The 21,131-nt window shown below is 32.3% G+C and overlaps 1 pseudogene; it reads left to right on the top strand.

Moving 5' to 3' along the window:
• LOC109326077 lies at window positions 13,382-20,912 on the top strand (annotated as a pseudogene).

Raw genomic sequence — 21,131 nt, 5'->3', positions numbered from 1 at the left:
TGTAAATTCGGTTTTAGTTTTGGGCTCATTGTTTAGGGCCCATTTTCAATTTTACAATTTGAAAAGGAGGGAATCCGAATTCCACACTCACTCTCTACATTTAAAATGAGCATAAGGCATGTTGATTGTTGAGCCATCTTCAAGCTTTGTTAGAACCTTTTCTTCATCAATTTACATCCTTGACACTTTGCATTTTCATAAATTCCTTTGGTAATGTATCACAACTCTTGAAGTTTTGTTATTCATGCATTTTCGGTTTCTTTATTGTTGATTTCTTTTATGTTAGAAACTGATTTATGAATTTATCTTTGCTTAGTTGATTTACTCTCTCTAGTGCATGAATGCTTAGTTCGTGTGAATTTGTTAATCGTTTCATGCTTATACTGATTTCGCCTAGTTAGAGGTTTAGGTTCTGGAACTTTGAATTGATTATCGCTTAGTTAATTGATTCTCAACAAATTCGGAAGTTAATGGTTGGAATCTGAAAATAATCTTTTGAAACCGAGGATTGAGTTGTGAACAAACGAACCAAAGGGAATTAGCCATTTTATTACATTGCTTAACTACTTTTTTTTTTTAATTTGATTTATTTTCATACTATCCAACAACAAAAACCCCCTTGTGTGTGTGAGTGTAAGGTGTTTGAAGCTTTACTTGAAAGATAATCTTTGGGAAACGACCTAGGAGTCACTTCCTAGTATTGCAGTTTTTAATTGTTACAATATTTGTATCGGGTACGGCCTCGATCAATGCTCATGGAGTGTTTCTATTTGGTACATATATCTGGTGCACATTATAACAAGCGACTTGAGTCCAATATATAACATTGGCTACTCTACTCTATTCCAATACTAGACAATGTGGGACTAACACAATAACATATTTCAAGCATCCCAACAATCTCATCTCCACCTTGATTGAAATAGACGAATATCTCGCTTTTTAAAAATTCTACACAAGAATCTTCACCTTAGCGAATATATGACTCCATTTTGTTTAATGTCTAGCGAATATATGACTCCACCTTGCTCAATGTCTAATTCTCTTTAACTGCTCCCCTCCAGCATAGACCTTACGAGTATATGACGATGTTACCAAGAGCCTAGCTCTCTAAACTTGTAGTGCAGCTTCCCGTACCGCCATCAAATGGAACACGCTGCCTAGCCACCTATTGCTAGGAAGTCTTTCGATATATTGGAACTTCTACACAAAAGTTCACCAATTATCGTCCTATTCAATACTCAGTCACATTGAACCTTGGAGCTTCTTTGGAAAGCCTCAACTGCTACCACCATTGTCTACTCTGATAATCCTAGTTCAAAAGAACTATCATACTCCACCATAAGGAGTATACCCAGCTTGCGTCAATACTAACTAATGTTTGTGTCACATCCTTGCATCAAAGTCAATGTCCATGTCACACCCCTACATCTCTACCAATGCTCGTGTTACAACTTGCATCAAAGCCAATGTCCATGTTACACCCTACATCAAAGTCAGTCAGCACATCTGTGCTTTTGTGGATCTGCTAACAATTAACATTTTTCACTATGACGTCTTAGACACACCATTGGGATATTCCACTTCTCATCTCAAATGAGAACATTTTCTCAACATCTAGAGAGATATTGTCAGCATCTGTCTCTAGGTCAAACTCAACACATGAGTCCTTATCTCCATCTTGATCCTAATCTAGTACATGAACTTTTGGGATTCTGGATCTACACATACATCGTTCCCACCATAGTTACGCCATATGTCCTTCTCTTTCAACTCATTTGATTTATCCTCAATGAGTACCTTTGACAGACCTTATCCAGCCATCACGCCTTCACCATCTTTAGCCATTATCTTCTGTCTGGGTTAAGAGCCATCTACCAATTGGCTATAATACCAATTGTTGGTGCAGCGGAAGCGATCGTTGCACAGTGTTGGTCACAAGAAATCAAATAAAGTGCATAGAATAAATATAATAGAAGGGACAAGAGAATTTGTTAATGGAAGAGATCGTTGGCCAATTGGTAGATGGCTCTTGACCCAGACGCCAAATTATGGAAAAGAATGGTGAAGAATGTGTTGGTTGGACAAGGTCTGTAAAAGGTACTGCATGAGGATAAATCAGAAGACTTGAAGGAGGAGGACATATGGCGTAACCATGGTGGGAGCGATGTATATGTTGATCTAGAATCCCAGAAATTCATGTACTAGATTAAGATCAAGATGGAGATAGGGACTTATGTGTTGAGTTTGACCCAGAGACAGGTGCTGACAATATCTCTCTAGATGTTGAGAGAATGTTCTCATTTGAGATGAGAAGTGGAATATCCCAATGGTGTGTCTAAGACGTCATAGTGAAAAATGTTAATTGTTAGCAGATCCACAAAAGCACAGATGTGCTGACTGACTTTGATGTAGGGTGTAACATGGACATTGGCTTTGATGCAAGTTGTAACACGAGCATTGGTAGAGATGTAGGGGTGTGACATGGACATTGACTTTGATGCAAGGATGTGACACAAACATTAGTTAGCATTGATGCAAGGTGTGTGCTCTGGGTATACTCCTTATGGTGGAGTATGATAGTTCTTTAGAACTAGGATTGTCGGAGTAGATAATGGTGGTAGCGGTTGAGGTTTCCAAGGAAGCTCCAAGGTTCAGTTTGACTGAGTATTGGAGATGACGATTGTTAGTGAACTTTTGTGTAGAGGTTCCAATATATCGAAAGACTTCCTAGCAATAGGTGGCTAGGCAGCATGTTCCATTTGATGGCGGTACGGGAAGCTGTACTACAAGTTTGGAGAGCTAGGCTTTTGGTAACATCGCCAATGATACTCAGAAGGTTTATGCTGACGGGGAACAAGGTGGAACTGGATATTCGCTAAGGTGGAGATTCTTTTATAGAGTTCCTACAGGAGCGAGGTATTCGTCTATTTCAATCAAGGTGGAGATTGTTGAGAATGCTTGAAATATGTTATTGTGTTAGTCCATCATTGTCTAGTATTAGAATAGAGTAGAATAACCAATATTATATATCGGACTCAAGTTCCTTGTTATAATGTGCACCAGATATAAGCACCAAATAAAAACACTTCATGGGCAGGTGGGCCCATGGGTGTGCTATGGTTTTTAATCTTTATTCTCTAATAATATCTTGGTGGCCGCTCAGCGTTCCCGGGGACGTAGGCACAATTGGCTGAACCCCGTTAACAAATTCTCTTGTTCCTTCTCTTCTATTTATTCTATGCACTTTATTTGATTGTTTGTAGCCAATGTTGTGCAACGATCGCTTCCGCTGCACCAACAACATTTAACAACGTTCATTCAAGCGAGTGTTGTTAAATGTCTACTTTACACTTTTCGCAGCACTCATTCAAGTGAGCATTGTTAATAAATTTATATTGTCTACTTTAAACACCGCTCATTCAAACGAACGTTATTAAATATTTATTTTCTACTTTTAACAACACTAACTCAAACGATGAATATTAAATGTCACTTTATCTGAATATGAAGAAAATAGTTGCATGTTCTTCCCCTTTTCATTGTTAGTTAATATGTTTCCCCTTTTTCATTTTTTTATTATTTTAAGGGCTATGTAGAAATAAGAAATGTACTCTAATTAGATAATATTTCTCTATTTACAGACAAAAACATAGAACTCCTAAGGACACCAAAATTTACAGAGAGTCGTTATTTTGTTAGGCTTATCCAGCAATGCTCTAAGAGCATCTCCAGCGGTAGTCCTTAATAAAATAAGGACGGTCCATAAATTTTGGTGCCGTTGCGAGTGGTACATTCTTGTCCATAAATAGAGAATTGTTCTCTAATTAGAATACGGTTCTTATTTCCTCAAAGCCCTTAAAATAATCAAAAATGAAGAAAGAGAAAAGGAAAACATATTAACCAACAATAAAAGGGGAAGAAAGTTCAACAACTCTATTTTCTTCTAATTCAGAGAAAGTGACATTTAACAGCACTCGTTTGAGTGAACGTTGTTAAAAGTAGAAAATAAAAATTTAACAACGCTTGTTTGAGTGAACGCTGTTAAAAGTAGACATTTAACAACGCTCGTTTAAGTGAGCATATCAAAAGTAGACATTAACAATGTTCGCTTGAGTGAGTGATGTTAAAAGTAAACATTTAATCATGCTCGCTTGAGTGAGCACTGTTAAAAGTATAAAGTTGGCATTATTCAAGCGAGCATTGTTAAATGTGTAATTTCAATCATTTAATAACACTCATTTGAGTAAACGATGTTGAAACAATATAGAAACGATTGATCTAGTCAACAAAAATAAAAATAATAAATAAGTTTGTCGTCTAGCAAGTAGTGTTTCATGTACATTCCAACAAAAGTATCAAACTAGAGTATGTGAAGTCATGTATATAAAAAACGTTAAATATAACTTTAAAAAGCATGTACTGAAAACAAAATGGCGGCTGCCGAAACCATATACCTAAATGTGGCTTTTATGAACGAAAATAAAGAATAATTAATTATTGATACTTAATTATTAGAGATCAAAATCAAAACAAATAAGGGTAAATGGATCATATGAGAAGACACATGAAACTATTGACATGACCTTTATTATGGACATCATTATTCTTCAAAATTATGAGTAGTTGTTCCTAATAGAATAAGAATATTATTCCTCTATTTTCTAATGTTTTATTCGTATTTTATGAATTATGTTCTTAAATAAGAATAAGGAGAGAGAAATAATAACAAGGGGAGAGAACGAAAAGAGGTAGATGTTTGGTTAAGAATGAGGTAGGTTATGAGACCTGAATAAGAATAAGAATGATGTTTATCATTATGAGGAAAAAATAGATGTTGTTCTTATTTCATGGGAAGATCTAATAAATCATAAAATAATATGTACGAATTCAAATAAGAATGAAGATATTGTTTGTCACTATAGTTGCTCCAATGGTAATGATCAATAGTAAATATTTGACAAATAATACCTACATCAGGTTTGTAACAAGGTTTGTTTAGATCTAAAAGACCACACTCTAAGGCAAAGTACTAAGGTCCCTAGACTGTCATTATTAGTGAAAACGCGACGACCCACATACACAAATATAACACGCGAGTGGACCAACCATCATGGTTGTCATACCTGTAATACACGGTCACAATTCAAGTGATACATTAGCACATTATCAAAGTGTGCACATGCCGAATGATGATAAGGCCAATGTATCACTAGACAATAGGTAAATAGGTCTGACAGATGACTGAAAGAACAATGCATAATATGTGAAGTGTGTGTAAAAGTGTACAAACATGTACAAAAGAAATACATAAAACACATAAACCATCCTAAAACATTGACCCAGGTAATTGGATCATAATCGACTATCCCACATAATTGACCCATAATCAATTTGCCATATTGAATAACTAACTTTTTAAAACATATCTCAATCCAAATCATTTTAAAACAATTTATATCAATGTTATGAGTGTTTTATGATACTTACAACTCTACCCCAATCATCATAAACCTATTAAAAATTAACATGAAGTACTATTCTTAATTTAAGATAATATAAAATTAAATTCAAGCTTCTTTGTTGTCATGAAGTCTTGCATGGTTCATTTCTTAATTTTCTTCTTCATGAAAACATATGATGCACATGTTCTTTGAATGTAACTTCTATCATGTGGTTTGCTTTCATATATATACAAGCAATACTTCATGTAATTTGTGATTGATTATAGTAAAAATTTAATGTTGTCAAGAAACTCGATATACTTTGTGAGATTGGGTGAATCAATATAAAATGTTTTTAATATCTCTGAACTCTGAATGCTCTTTTGTTGAAGTTTTTGTGTCAACTTTAACTTGAGAACTTTATTTTGTGGATATTAATATGTTTATCAAAATGTCTTTCCTATTAAGTTTTATTCAACATGAATCAATATTTATAAATCTTTTTTTGTTGAAAAATAGAAAAGTTATTTGTCTAAGTTTTTAAATTGCCTACTTTTATCGAAACCTTTTAAAATTTTAAAAAATTGGTAAACACAATTAATCTCCCATTCTTGTGTTATGTTTAATTATTTCAAAAATCACTTCCCATAAACTCTTGAAAGATGCTCTTATCCTCCTTTGGGGTTCACCTATTCCCCTTCTCCTTATTCGTCGATTGGAACCCTTGAGGGGTTTGACCCCATTGTTTCCCTTTTATAGTTCTTGACTTAAAGGAGAAACTAGTAACCTCTTCTTTCCCCCCAACTCACCACCACCATCGATATCTTTTTCTTATTCTTCTGTTTAATCTTCCCAAATACCAATTGAGGTGATTCTAACTCGTTCACCTTCATTTTTTGCATTTTTAAAGTTGTGAAAAATTTTACATTCAATTTTTATGTTATTTTATTTATCTTTTTGAAAATCTAAGTATATATTTTTAATACTTGTGCCTTGGGCATTCAAGGTGCTATTTATTTTTATTTTTATTTTTTGATAACTTTAAATTAAAGGGTTTTGGAATTCTCCAATTTATGGTTTTTGATGTTAAGGACATTGAATTGTAAAATTAATGTTGTCTTTGTGTAATTGGAGACTTAGTACAAGATGAAATGTTGATTTGTTGAAATAGATAATAATTTACATTTATTGTTTTTTGTACTAATTGTTGAGGGTGGAAGGATAAAAGATTTATTACTACTCGGAGACATTGGACTAGGAATAATGGCTTAGATGAACTAGATATGGTGGACTAAAGAAACACAATAAAGTGGTTAAGGTGATGATCAAGTGGTCTTATGTTATTTTATTAAAGCTTTTCAATGAACTCTAAAGTCAGAGAGTCATCTAGATTAGAGATATTTCATTGAAAATATTAAGAAAGCTTTTAATGTGTTTTAATGAAAGTTTCCCTTTGAGATTTTTTTTCGAGGTCATAATCATCCTAATAAGGCCATTTATTTACATTTATTGTTTTGAAATTGCTGGACATGAAGTTTTAAAATGAATCTTGTATTTAGCATGCGGTGCATATTAAGATGGTTACATATATTAGTCTTGACTAGGGTAATGAAAGAATGAGTTTGGATAAATTTGGATATGGATTATAAAGGATGGATGAAAAGTCATTCATTAATCCATATAAATTCATTTAAACTATATTTTAAGTTATTCAATCCATCCATATCCAATTGATTACAATCCATCCAATTCATCCATGACTCTATTTTTTATGGATTTGGATGGATAAATATTCAATATATTTATTTTTTATTAGATCTAAAAACATTATTGAAGAAAGTCTCAATAAAACATTTTTTAAAATTACCTTTTAAAAAAAACACTTTTAAAAATCAATTTTTAAAATACGAATTTTTTAAAAGTGATTATTTAAAAAAGTACTTTTTGAACTTTTAAAACAATCATTTTTTTATAATATTCTATAAGCATGTGACGTTTAAGGTCCCACGTGTAAAAAATTTGACAAATAATTATAGAGTGTAATATGCATGCACTGTGAGGGTAAAGATTTATACATAATCACTATATCGTTCACCACTCATTTGAGTTTTTTTTTTTTTGAAGAGTCAATTATGCTTATATTAGTGCATAAAATCCATGCACTATTAGTGCATACATTTTTCTCATGTTTATATATGTTTTGTACTTTAGAATAAACTTTTAATATTAATTACATACATATATCTAGGGATGGCAACGGGCACGGGTAGTAACTACCCGCTACCCATTTCAAAATAGGAGAGCATTACCCATAACCGTCCGTACCCGTATGGGTACTCGTGTGCGAATATTCGCGAGTATTTTTGGGTACCCCAGGTACAACAGGTACCCGCATGTTTCCTATATTATAATGAATTTTTAATTTTTTATTCTATTATGTTTCAAATGAGATGAAACTTAATTATTTTTGTACATTTTGATTGAATATTTGGCAAAAATGCTAAACTTATTGGTGTTTTCTATTTGTGTGATTTTTTGTTCCATTTCCTTAACAAAAAGTATATATTTTCTTTGTAAAACATGTGTGTTTTTACACATGTAATAATATTTGTAGGAGTTTCACCACCAAACTCAATAAAATATATAAACAAAGTGAACAGAAAAAATGTACATAGTATAATGAATGTTATAATAATGTACTTCTTATTTTAATTAAATGTAATATATTAATCATATAAATAACAGATACATGCATGTACCATAATACTCGTACCCGCCCGTATGTACTACTAGTATTTTTAAAAACTCATTTGTAATACCTGCAAGTACCCGTTTGTGACCCGTACCCGTGGGTACGATTTTTTTTGCCATCCCTACATATGTCTTATAAATGATAAATATCATAGATAAATTTGCTTAAATTTAGTTTTCTTAAATATTTAATGAAATTGAAAAGCAAAAAATCATTTTTTGAATTTTTTGTTTTTTGGATGAATTTGAATTTACCCATTATCAACACTATCAATTAGATTATATTCATTTGAATCAATTAACTCTAACAGATGAATTTGAATTGATTTAATTAGGATGAATTTAAATGAGTTATAGATTGTGGATAATTTTACCACCTCTAATCTTAACTTAACCTTTTCATGCAAAAGCCCTTAATTGTTTTCATGAAGATATATACAAATATTATATACTTAATGTGATGAAAACTCGTAAAATTGTGATTCCATGTTGTGAAGTGGCATGTGGTGGTACATCCTCATGTAAACGTCTGAATTATAATAGTTGAGCATTTATGAATATTTATGACGAATTTGATACTTGTATATATGCAAATATGTATGATTTATCAATATGTGTTTGATTAATGTAGGAGTAGCTCAATGTATTTTATTGGTAGAGTGTAAAACAATTATAACGATTGGAGAAGAAGAGGATTATTGGAATAAGATAAATTGTGATTGTGAGACTAGAGTGGTTATTTAGTGATAAGAGTAGTGAAGATTCTAGAGAGTGGAAATATAGAGTGGATCTTGACATTTTATGTAAATGTGAATGGAGGTTCTTCACTTCTTTGAGGTCTTAAGAAATCTTCTATAAGGTTATTAAAATTTTCGCATTTCATTTCATTTATAAAGCGGTTACACTTATTAAAAAAATTCTAGAAGATAATTTGGAAGGAAAAATGGGAAAGAACTTAAATATTCTTGTAAAAAAACTAGAATGAAAGAACACATTTTTTTTCTAATATTCTCAAAAAATAATATATATCAAATAAGAATTGGTTTAGACAAATACTTTGAAGCATATACAATATGACCTAGTTTCGATACAAGGATGACACTTTTAAAAAGCCCATTTAGTGTAATAGGCTTGGCCTCAGATATTTAGTAAGGCCTTTTTAACTAGGTTAGTTTATGCTTATATTTATTCTCTTAACTCACTTTCTTATTAGTCACATTGTCGCCACTTTCTATAGCATTTTCGTTAACGAATCTTAGTAGGTCAAGATAGAATTGATTTATACTAGCTATCCAATCCTTTGAATTATCATCAGAGGTACATTTATTCCTTTGGAATTTTTAGCATCTACTTTTTACATGTTCGAAATTGTGTTTATTGCTTTTCAATTCCACTTGTTTTTGGTTTGTGATTTCAAAAATGTTAGTTTTTCTTTGTATTTGTATGAGTATATGATTGATGATCATGGAACTTTTGGTTTGATAAAAAACTTTCATGTTTGAAGATATGAAATGCATTTCATATAAATAATAAATGGTCATCCATATCAAGATTTTGATAATCATTTTAATAATCACACTTATTTTTTCCTATTTTAATAAATGTGATTATATTCCATTGTTAATGTTTTTAAAAATCAATGAAGGGATCAAGACTCAAATTTGTCAACTGGGTGATTTAGCTTCTCTAAAAATACAAGTTTAAGGTTTTTAGAAGGGGAAACTCTAAAACATCCTTTCAATTTAGTTCGAAGTGTGATTTAATCCTTAAATTTTTATAAGGTCCTTCACACTCAATATAAGTCAATAGGGGCTTTATTGATTTTTTTGTACCATGTTAACTAGAGTGGCAAGAGTGAAAAAAGAGTGAATTGACCCCAACTCCTTTCTTTTGGGATACTAGAATCACTTCTAACGAATGACGATGAACGATGACGATTATTCCAAGTGGTGATTGACCTGAGTCAAACAACGACTGAGTTGGTGGTAAAAAATTATTCAAATTAAGGGCATTATTCAAGTTAATAGGGGCATTATTGAATTTTTGTACCATGTTGACTATAGTGACAAAAGTGAAAAAGAATATGAATTGACTCAAACTACCTTCTTTTGGTGATATTGGAATCAATTCTAACGAATAACGATGAACGATGACGATTATTCCAAGTGGTGATTGACCTGAGGTAAACAACGACTGAATTGGTGGTCAAAGATTATTGAAATTGATAACATCAGAAAGGATGCTTGTATTTGTGTTTGGAAAAATGTTAATCAGGAAACTAATGTTGATTTATGATTTAGCCCATATTCCATATCATGTGTGAAGTGAGTGATATGTCCATCCAATTTTAACCTTTTTGACCTATCTTCTCAAGTATATGAGCCGATGACATTTTTATATGCTATCAAAATTTGAAAGCCTAGATCACACATGCCCCTAAGTTGAAGAAGTTGCTTTTGAACTTTCCTATTTTTTGGTTAAAAACCCATTAAATGAATTGTTTATTTTAACAATTGTACTCTTAATTACATTTTGATTTGTCATCCGTTTTTCTCTTATTTTGTGACCAACATATATCAACGTTTCCTTTTACTCATTCTCTCAAATTCTTCAAGTTGCTTGCTCATTTTTCTTTGGTGAAAAAATTCTCTAGAGTAAATTTATCTTTAAAATGATATGTATTCATCATTTATTTAATATAAAACTATTTTTGCTTATATGACATAGTAATCTTATTTTTTTTATATAACTAATGATATTCGATCTAATCGCTTTTAGGGTATGTGTTTGCATTATCAAACAAATGTCACTTCTAAGAGAATCTAATGAGGCTTAAAACAAAAAATCTTATATTTTACATACATTTTCTATTACCTCACCTTTTAAATTTTATTTCATTTCTTTTTTTTCTCTTACTTCTATAATATGCTATCAATTTTCTTTATTAAATTTTCATTTTTTTCTCCCTCATCTCTCTTATCTTTGCATTTTTTTCTACCCGAAAATAGTGTAGGACGAAGATTTTTATTGAATGACATGACATACATGTACAAAACAATAAAATGACATAACATTACATTTAATTTTATCATTTTAAGGAATTTTATTAATATTGTATCGACCATTAAACTTATCATAGTATTAATATGATGTATAGTAACTTAACTATTAGTTTGTTAATTAAATTATATACCAGTAAAATTAGATATATATGTATGAGGTTTGCTAACATGTGGAACAACCTTTTTTTAGTTAGGAGCATGTTAATATTGTATACCAAAACAGTTTGACAAAAATTACTCTTGCTTTTTTATTGAATAATGTTTAAACATCATAGACATTTTAATAATTTCACTTATTTTTGTCTCCTCTCATTCTCTTACCCTTTCATTCTAACCATGTACCCAATGAGAGACTAATTAATCATTTTCTCTGCAACTACATTATCTCCTTAAGCACCAACTTAATCCATCTCGGTTAAGTTTTGAAAACAACAAAGGAACCATTTTTCTTCTTCTAATTCATTAACTCTAGTTTTTCCCCGCCCAAAATGGAAATATCTCCATCAATATGTTTGGTGGCGGATTAATAGAATGAGTGAGGATTGTGAGTAGAATGAATCAGCGAACAATCGAAGGACAACTAGACGATTGGCACATGATGCTAAAAAACTGAACGAAGATGGATTGTGGTTGGTGCAAAGATAACGAAGTTATAGAGAAGATGGTTCATGCCTCTCATTGTGTACAAGGTTAGAATGAAAGGGTTTGAGGATGAGAGGAAAATAAGTGAAATTATTAAAACACCTGATGTTTAAATACTATTCAATAAAGAAATAAGGGTAATTTTTGTCCAACTATTTTGGTACACAATGCTAACATGCTCCTAATTAAAAAAAGAGGTTCCCCATATTAGCAAATCATCTATATATTATACTAATATTAATGTTAAAAATTAAGAGTAAATTATCAAACTTTACCAAGTTCTAGTGAAATTACATATATTATTTATCCTTTTTACGCTTACATATATCTTCTTTTGATATAACATAATTAACTAAATATTAAAATGAGGGAGTAAAACACTAAATAATTTTCTACTTCAAACAACACATTATTTTCTTTCTTCCTCCGCATGTTCCTATATAGTATTTGTACCTCATATGCACCTAATAAGTACTTGTCCCGATTATAAACATAGTATTTGTACTTCAACTATTTGAAGGATTAGAATCACTTGGGATACCCATACATCATCATTTCAAGGAATCAGGATGGTGAAGTTTTATTATTTTTGACGTTATTATTTATTTATGTGTGGGCTATTTGTCACCATTCTTTAATATTGAAGTGAATGTTTTGGATGAGAAATTTTCAGCTTTGGTTTTTTGCTGAGAGTACCTTGCTATTACTATTAGCAGCAATCTTGTCATTGAACATTGGACATATTTTTTTATGAGTAAATACACATTTCAGTTTTTATGTTTTTTCGACCTTATACCATTTGTCCCTCAATAATTGAAAACTCAAAATGATTCCTAAAAACTTTAAATATGAGTCAAATTAATCTCTATCAAGTGCTATAAACATGTTAAAAATAACTAATTTGACTAATATTTAAAAAATTTGGTCCATTTTGAGTTTTTTAATTTTTGAGGGACCAAATTTGTAAGTTCTAAAATTATGGGGCTGAAATGAATATTTACTCAAAAACTTTTAGTAAACATTGTCCAATCATATGTTGACTATAATTCTTTAAGGCATTTTATCTGAGGAGTAAATTAAGTAGTAAGAAATGATGTTGTTGTTGTAATATTTTATTAAATGATTAAATGATGTAACACCAAGTTCTGACATGCCACCTCCATGTCTATGAATATACTGAGTGTGACACTCATTAAGCTTAAATACCCCATTCAATATTTTATTCCCCTCCAAGGGCAGCCTTTCGCGACTCGAACCCTTAATCTCAGAATAAATAGTCACTATATCATTGAGTCAATACTTTTTTTTGTTGTAACACTCCAGAGAACTGACATGCGACATCCCGAAGGGTAAATAGTCATGAAGGGTAAATAGTCATGAGTCACTGCCATTGAATAAAAAGTTATAACCAATTTTAAGAATCAATTGATGTCAGGTCCTCTCCCTTCCTTATTATCACGCCATTTTTCCTCTATTGTCTCCCTCGCACCTGAGCGTCTCTATTTCACATTCAAATCAGAAATCTCCATGTCACCCTTCACCACTACATCACGCGCCAACAGAACGCACATGTTAGTAGCAAAAACGCTATTAAGTAAGTGAGAGAAAACACATTGTAATTGGATGAATGATTCTGCAATGTAAAACCTCGTTAGTTAGGTCACACTACCCGTCTTCCTTCAGCAGATCTTCCAAGGTGAATTTTTTTCTCTTCATTTCTAATGTACTACTCACAATTCTTCCTCTATTTTCATACATGTGCTCTCTTTTCACATTTTCGACTGTTATTTAGGTTTGAATTTGGGTTTCGGTTTATGTGTTTCTAGTTACACTTGGTTGAGTTGAATTGACTTTTATTCTTGAAATGTGTCTTCTCTATTCTAACTTAATCAGAAGAGGGGGAAGTAAAATTAGAGCATAATGTTAGTGGTGTTAACTGAAAGTTGTTTAATTTGCTTAATTTTTAGGGGAAATGTTTTTTAACTGCTTTTTTAAGATCTCTAAGTAAGATTTTCATTATGAGCTATTTTTGGGGGGGAAATAAGCACATAATCCAATTGCACAGTAAAGATAATGTTAATCAGTTGTTTTAAAATTTGAGCAAAGAGTAATGGGTCACTTGTGTTGATTATTCCATGGCTGAGGAATTGGGAATGTCTGTGCTTTGGTATATAATGAATGTTGGTGAATTTTACCTTGTATTGACTTTGGGAAAATTAGTACATGTTAATTTGAATGGTTTTGGTTATTATATTGTTTCTTATATGGTATTTACTTTAGATTCACATTTGAAGGAATATTACATTTTCTAATGTTTTAAGTAATGGAGTATCTGTTTCAATGAAGTGGATTTGATAATATTTATTTTGAAGCTTAATATTTTTCATAGGTTCTGAATATGTGGAAAATGGTAGTTCTAAATGATGTTTAATGGAGTTAATATGTGAAGCATAAAAAAATCATTACTAAAAGTGAATTTTGTCTTTCAGGTAGCATTATTTTAAGCCCAGGATTCTATAATGGATCACAGCTCTGATGAGGATACTGATATTAGTGAATCTGAAATAAGTGACCATGAAGACAAGTCTTATGAGAAACTAAAAAATGGAAGCCAGTGTGTGAAAACCTCGGATGAGACTTTCACTTGTCCATACTGCCCAAAAAAGAGAAAACGAGATTATATGTACAAGGAGCTCCTTCAACATGCTTCAGGAGTGGGTCAGAGTAGTTCACAAAAGAGAAAGGCAATAGACAAGGCTAATCATCTGGCTTTAGTGAAATATTTGGAAAAGGATCTTATGAAAGTTGATGTTCCATCAAAAACGGAAGAAGAAGAAAGCAATGCTTCTGTTAATCCCAATGAGCAGTTTGTGTGGCCTTGGATTGGAATTGTTGTCAATATTCCCACTAGAAGGGCAGGGGATGCGCGATGTGTTGGGGAAAGTGGTTCAAAACTGAGGGATGAATACAGACGCATTGGTTTTAATCCTTTTAGAGTCAGTCCTCTTTGGAATTTCCGGGGTCACACTGGAACTGCTCTTGTAGAATTCAATAAAAATTGGCCAGGCTTCCACAATGCATTGGCATTTGAAAAAGCATATGAATCGGATCATCATGGGAAAAAAAATTGGTTTGGTCCAGGGGAGAAGTCTGGTCTTTATGCATGGGTTTCCCGAGTAGATGACTACAAAATGAACAATATCATTGGGGAAAATCTGTGAAAGATGGGGGATGTTAAAACTGTATCTGAACTTCAGGAAGAAGAAGACCGAAAGCAGCATAAACTGGTATCCAATTTGCATAATATTATTCAGACCAAGAACCAACACTTAAAAGAGATAGAAGTAAGATGTAATGAGACTACACTCAAAATGGATGTTGCAATGGAGGAAAAAGATAAGCTCATTAATGCTTATAATGAAGGTATCTTATTTTATTGAGACTAAATTATTTTTCTCTTATTTGGATTGGGACTTGTGTTAGTTGTGGTTGTTGGTGCTTCATATTTGGGATTAATTTGTCTTGTTGTACAAGGCCAAGTATACGGTGCATCTGCCGCTATGGTGACCACTTTTTATAGAAAAACCCAATGGTCCAGACTCCAGATTCCAGAGATTGGCACCAATAGCTTGAATTAGTACAAGGGTTGAACCATGAAGTTTTCCATTTTAAAATTAATTTCTTAAGAATATTGTGCTAGAATTCCATTTTACGTTTGTGAAAAACCAACAATTGTTTGTTATTTTATAATGATGTTGATCTATTAAAAAACATTGTTTTATGATATGATTCCTTGTATTCAGAAATAAAGAAAATACAGTCAAGTGCAAGGGATCACTTCCAGAAGATTTTTAATGATCATGGAAGGCTTAAGATGCAACTGGAAACCCAGAAAAATGACCTTGAGTTGCGCAAAATAGAATTGGAGAAGCGTGAGACACATAATGAAAGTGAAAGAAAAATGTTGTCAGATGAGATAGAGGAGGTATAGCGTTTTTCAGGTTTTTGTTGCATCTTCTTTAACAAGCTTTGATTGAGATTCCTATGAAATTAAGATTGGAGGAATAAAGTTACTTTTGAAGTGTGACTAATTTTTATTTTTAATGATAAAATAGATGGCCACAATGTTTATAGTGTCACTGGGGGATGCATTGTAGAATGGGTGGACCAATATTTAACGGTTATTGTTGACTAATAATTAATAATGCAAACTCTATTGAGTGATTCTTAGCTATGCATTTAATGAGATGGAATTTAGGGAAGGGGTGAGGCAAAATTGCTCATTAGTCAAGAGTTGTATGCCGAATAATTTCATACTAGGGAGGGGTTAATCTAATTTTCCTGTACCCCTTTCCCTTCCATTGAGGATCTTGCCTAAGGATTCTATAAACCAAAAATTTAACATAACTTATTCATGTTGTCTTCAATACCCTTTAATTATAATGTTGTGCTTAGAACGTTGGTAGAAGGCTTCTTATACCATTGATGGAATTTATTGTCTTTTCAGAATGCAGTGAAAAATAGCTCCCTTCAGATGGCTTCTATGGAGCAACAAAAAGCTGATGAAAACATTTTGAAACTAGCTGAAGATCAAAAGGTATATTACCTATGTATATTATTTTAAGTTTTACCAATGGCCAAAAATGTCACTGTCAGCATCACGATCACATAGCATTAATGCTATTTGAATATATGTTCATCCAGAGGCAAAAAGAAGAACTCCATGCTAAAATCCTTCGACTTGAAAACGACCTAGATATGAAACAAAAGCTAGAGCTGGAGATTGAGCAATTACAAGGAAAACTAAATGTGTTGAAGCACATGAAAGATGATGATGAAGATGCAGAAGTTTTGAATAAAGTAGATAGTTTATTGAAGGAATTAAGAGAAAATGAAGAAGCATTTCAAGACTTAGATGAAATGAATAACACGTTAATTGCAAAACAACGTAAGAGTAATGATGAACTCCAGGAAGCTCGAAATGAGTTGCTCAATGTAAGTGTTTTTAATATTACCTTCCATTTCTTGTGTGCTAGTTCTTTACATTAATGTGGCAGAGCATGTGTTCAATGAGATCCAATTTTAATATTCTTGCATATTGAAATATTTGGGTGGTCATGTTTTGTATGGTGATGATTTTCCTTGTGTGTTTAAGTTTTATATGAATTGAATACGATATTCACTGATTGATTAAACTGTTCAGGATCTCCTGTAATAACATATGTGAAAATTGCTTTAAAATACCCAAGTAGTCTTGTAATCAATTTACATATTTTTAGGGCATTCGTTTATTTTGTCAACTCCATCTTGTTAATTTCATTGGCTCAGTGAAGGTACCAAAGTGACTTGAGTAAAATAAAAATCTCATAATTTCTATTTTTTTCAATTCACTTATACTTTCTTTAGGTTATAGAACACGAGTATCCTCCATGGGAACATATAGGATATGACGCAACTATGGTATAATAGATAAAGTTAATTTAAAATTAACATAAAAGCGCAAATCTTAAATTAAAAGAGAAGTAGTATCTTAAAATTTAGTATAAATCATTGTAAACATAATAAAATGCTAATATTTATCTAATTATTGTGTCATCTCCACATTGTGGTATAAAAAACATAAAAAAATAAAACAGTTTGGATTATCCAATACTGATACATGTCATCACAAACATGGTGACTACTTTTGAAGTGTCTGTCCTCCCTAGCTTAAACCTTGGACTTAGATATTGCTAAGAAGATGTACTAATATTTTTATTTGTTGAAGTTCATTAAAGAAATGCCAAATGACGGCAATATTGGTGTAAAGAGAATGGGGGAACTCGACACTAGACCATTTCTTGAATTTATGAAGAAAAAATATAATGAGGAGGAAGCTGAAGACAAGGCTTCAAAACTGTGTTCACTGTGGGAAGAGTACCTGAAGGACCCAGACTGGCATCCCTTCAAAGTTATCATGGTTGAAGGGAAAGAAACGGTTTGTCTTTGTTAAACTTATAGATCTCCTTAATTTATCATGTAGTCTTCATGCTTGATTGCATATCACTCTGTCTTAATCAAATTTGGTTCATTGTGTTATTTATCTTTGTGCTGTACTTTTTCATGAATAGAATGGATATTTTGATGGCCTATTTACCCTAGATTAGAACTATTTGACCTTTTGAACTTGTAATTTTTTCACCCAGTTATATCTAAGGGCATTTTTTATATTGATACTTTCACTTCAGGATGTAATGTTTATTAGAGTTGAAGATGTCTTGGGCTGATAAGAAGTGTCATAGGTGATAATACAAAAACAACCAATCAAATCTTAGTCTCCCTAAGTGGAGTCGGCTATCATTGGTGATAATAGGCAAAGTAATAATCTTTCAACCAAGAAGAATGGCAAACTTATTAGTATTTTGCAACTTGGAATTTGGACCTCCATGACAGCACAACAATTGCATTTTATTGTTCCCAACTTGTAGACCATGAAGGCTTGAACAGAATTTGCATACCTATGTACTACATGGCCCTTTTAACAATGCCTGCTGGGGTGACTGAGTGGATAGATAGGATTGTGAGGAACTTCTTGTGATCTGGTGTTGGTGTTGGGAATGATAGTGAACGGCTAAGTACATAATGCTCCAACCTAGCGGGTGTGTTGCGGATGATAATAGAATTCATTAAGTTTGGTGGGCAATTTGTTGCAGTCTAAAAATATTGATGGTTTGGGTCTTGGTAACTTCCTATCCAAAAACATTGCCTTGTCAACTAAGTGGTCTTTGTATTAATCTTAAGGGAGAATTCATGGCATAAGGTAAATTGAAGTGTAGTCTTCATCTGAACGGTTGAGATGCCAATGCAGTATAATTTTTGGGTACAATTTTTATTTTATTTTTTGGTAAAAAGATGCCAATGCAGTATGAATGCAACTTATACAGGTCCTTCCAAACTTATTTCTAAGGATTTTATTCTTTTAAATATTTGCTTTCTTTAAAATAGGAAGGGGCTAAAAAATTAGTTTTCAGGAGAATACTGGGGTAGCTCAACATATTAGCCTATCCGGAAAAAAAAAAGGGTGGAATATATCCCTCTTTGGGAAGCTTTTCCTTGAATTTTTTGGTTATGTACTGTTCAACATTCTTCCATCAAAGCTTTTTTTAAGTTTGCATGATTTTGTTCATTCATACAAACTAAAAAAAGCTTTAATGGGAGAATAGTTCATTCATAAACCTGCCTATGTATGCTTTGATACTATACATAGCCGATTCTAAACCTGCATAAAAGGTGAAGGTTGTGTTATAGGCAATTAACAGCCAACATAAAACTTTGTCAAATCTCTATGACAAAGATTTTGCACATTCATGGAATTTCCATCTTTTCAGAAACTTAATTGATAAAGAAGATACTGAACTTCAGTCTCTTTTGGCTTTTCTTGACTCTACTTCTTTTCTTCTTCTTGATATGAGATTCTAGAACCTTAATTCATGAGGAGTTTTTTGCTTGGATAAACCATTTTGGGATCGTGAAGTTTCTTGCCTTCTAAGATCAAAGCTTTTGTTTGAACAGCTTTACACAATAGGATTAATAGACTAGTTGCAAGTTAGATGGCCTCAGATCTGCACTGAAATCGTGCTTCATTTATTTTTTCATTGTCTAGCTGTTTGTATCCTTTGGTTTAAACTTTTGGTATTCTTCATGAGCATTGGATTTGACCTAGTTCAATGGATCAATTTCTACAAATTCAAGTTTAAGGGTTTGGTAAGAAGGAAAGTGAATTCTTGTGGCAATATATGAAGATGAATTGTGCTTATATTTAGGAAAGAAAATTAGGATGTGTCATGGTGTTGGATGATTATCTTGTTTAATTTTAACTGTTCTAAACAGAAGTAGCAGTAAACTCTTTAACCTTCATTCTTCCTCTATGTGGAACATTTTAGGTTCATTCTGCTACTGTTTTAGGCCAACATCTTTTAAATATAGCAATTTGATAAGTACAAAGATTTTCAGATTCATTTTAATTCGCAATTGCATTGCATTATTTCTTGATCGCCGTTATCTGGTGAAACTTCTAATGGTCACTTTGTTATATGGTTTCACATGTTTTATTTTAGGAAATTATAAGAGATGATGATGAGAAGCTGAATGGGCTGAGAAGCGAGATCAGTAAAGCGGCATATACTGCAGTAGTGACAGCTCTGAAAGAGATAAATGAATATAATCCCAGTGGACGATATATATCCTCACAAGTATGGAACTATGGGCAAGGAAGGGTGGCCACTTTGCAAGAAGGAGTACAAGTTCTGCTGAAGCAATGGAAAACATATAAACCGAAGCGGGGAATGATGTGAAAGGTTGGTATGCTATGTAGAATTTCTTTTGAATTGTGTAACTGGAACCTAGAAAAGGATGAGTCTCGGCGCAACGGTTAGGTTGCTTGCCTTAGTGACGTGGAGGTCATGCTTTCAAACCCCGGAAAGTAGAAATAATCTCTTCACTTGTACCATTCTTCTTTTAACCAGAACAAAGAAAACATTTTAAAAAAAGAACCTGGAAAAAAGAGATTTTAAAGACTGATTGATATATGGCTTGGTTACTCATAATGAAACCCAGGTTTCTTCTAAAGAAACTACTAGTTGATTTAATAGTATTCAAAGTTATTATTATATGTATAATGTTTAACTTCTTTACATTCTTGTTTTATTATCATTACTGTTTCTATATGGATTATATTGCTGACAGGTTAGTGTTTGTCACAGAAGTGAACATGTTGCACCTGGAGAAGGGAACTATGCTTAGAAACCTGGCACCATGCATCCACATTTGGAAGAGATGCCATATTTAATTAAGGAAGTTATGATGTTAAACTATTTATTTAACTGGGCGCATCATGCTATCATTGCACTTGCTTAGAATCAAACTGCATTATTCATAAAGGCAGCATTTGTGTTGTCTCGAGCGTGGAGAACACTTGGATGTTAAACTTTGTTTGACTATATTATTTAGCTTTTAATTTTACCATAGTTCTGTCTAAGTAGACAATTCCAGTGGGGGGCAAAGGACGTGTTGGTATGTGATTTTGGCTAGTATCCCAGTTCACCATCCTAGACAACGATAACTAGGTGAGATACCTGTTTTGCCCTCATTCTTAAATTGTTGTTTCATATGCTTTTGGTAGAATAATATCACATGTGCCAAAAAAAATTGTCTTTATTTCTCAATTCAATTAAATTCTACCAAGTAATATAAA

Source organism: Lupinus angustifolius, chromosome LG14 (assembly GCF_001865875.1).
Source record: "Lupinus angustifolius cultivar Tanjil chromosome LG14, LupAngTanjil_v1.0, whole genome shotgun sequence".
In the NCBI taxonomy this organism is placed as follows: domain Eukaryota; kingdom Viridiplantae; phylum Streptophyta; class Magnoliopsida; order Fabales; family Fabaceae; genus Lupinus; species Lupinus angustifolius.
The sequence above is the reverse complement of the archived record's forward strand: the minus strand, read 5'-3'. Positions and strand labels throughout refer to the sequence as shown.